This window comes from Limulus polyphemus, unplaced genomic scaffold (genome assembly GCF_000517525.1).
Source record: "Limulus polyphemus unplaced genomic scaffold, Limulus_polyphemus-2.1.2 Scaffold4285, whole genome shotgun sequence".
Classification (NCBI taxonomy): Eukaryota; Metazoa; Arthropoda; class Merostomata; order Xiphosura; family Limulidae; genus Limulus; species Limulus polyphemus.
In genome coordinates, this window is record NW_013669895.1 from 55,703 (window position 1) to 56,840 (window position 1,138).

Here is a 1,138-nt window from a genome sequence, read left to right on the forward strand (position 1 = left end):
CCCCACATTTTTTCCCAATTTTCCCTGATTGTCCCCCGGGGCAAATCCTCCGGGTGTAAAAAAAAAAACGCCCCGGGGGGGGGGGGGGACATTGGTAAGTTTATGGAATAGATTCCCTGCAGTGGACACAGCAGATAGACCAGTGACAAAGTGAACAAAAAAAAAATCAAATTATTAAACGAACAACAGTTTTTTGTCAAAACATGTTACCCAAAATTTAACCACTTCATTATGTTCATTAAGTCACTGTTTGATAATTTACTACTAACTGTTATTCTTCCTAATCTGAAGATCTGGATGTTTCAACATGATATAGATGTAAGAATAGAAGGAAGATAATATATGATATACTGAAAATCAAGAATATACCCCCCCCCCCAGTGGCACAGCGGTATGTCTGCGGACTTATAACGCTAGAAACCGGGTTTCGATCCCCGTGATGGGCAGAGCACAGATAGTCCGTTGTGTAGCTTTGTTCTTAATTACAAACAAACATCAAGAATATATCTCGTTCTTACCCGCTCCCCCTACCAAATCGTGAATCTGTACTAAATATATAGTAGAACATACACTTTTCAGTATTTCAGTTTCTCGAAGTTAACTTAAAAACATTGGTTATAAAAGAAAACGTTAAATAATAAATAAATAAATAGGAGATTAAAATACGTTTGATGTATTATGCAACTGCTTAGTTTTCTTTGTTGAAATTTTTCTTCTTCTTGTGGCTACTGATATATTTCAATTTTCATTTGATAAGTGATGGTTAAATTCAGTTAAAATCGGCTGCTTTTAAGACATGGATTACATGAATGTTTAATTTTCTATACTGCCATCTTCTTCGTGGGGTTACGTGAATGTTTAGTTTTCTATACTGCCATCTTCTTCGTGGGGTTACGTGAATGTTTAGTTTTCTATACTGCCATCTTCCTCGTGGGGTTACGTGAATGTTTAGTTTTCTATACTGCCATCTTCTTCGTGGGGTTACGTGAATGTTTAATTTTCTATACTGCCATCTTCTTCGTGGGGTTACGTGAATGTTTAGTTTTCTATACTGCCATCTTCCTCGTGGGGTTACATGAATGTTTAGTTTCTATACTGCCTATCTTCTTCGGTGGGGTTACGTGAATGTTTAGTTTCT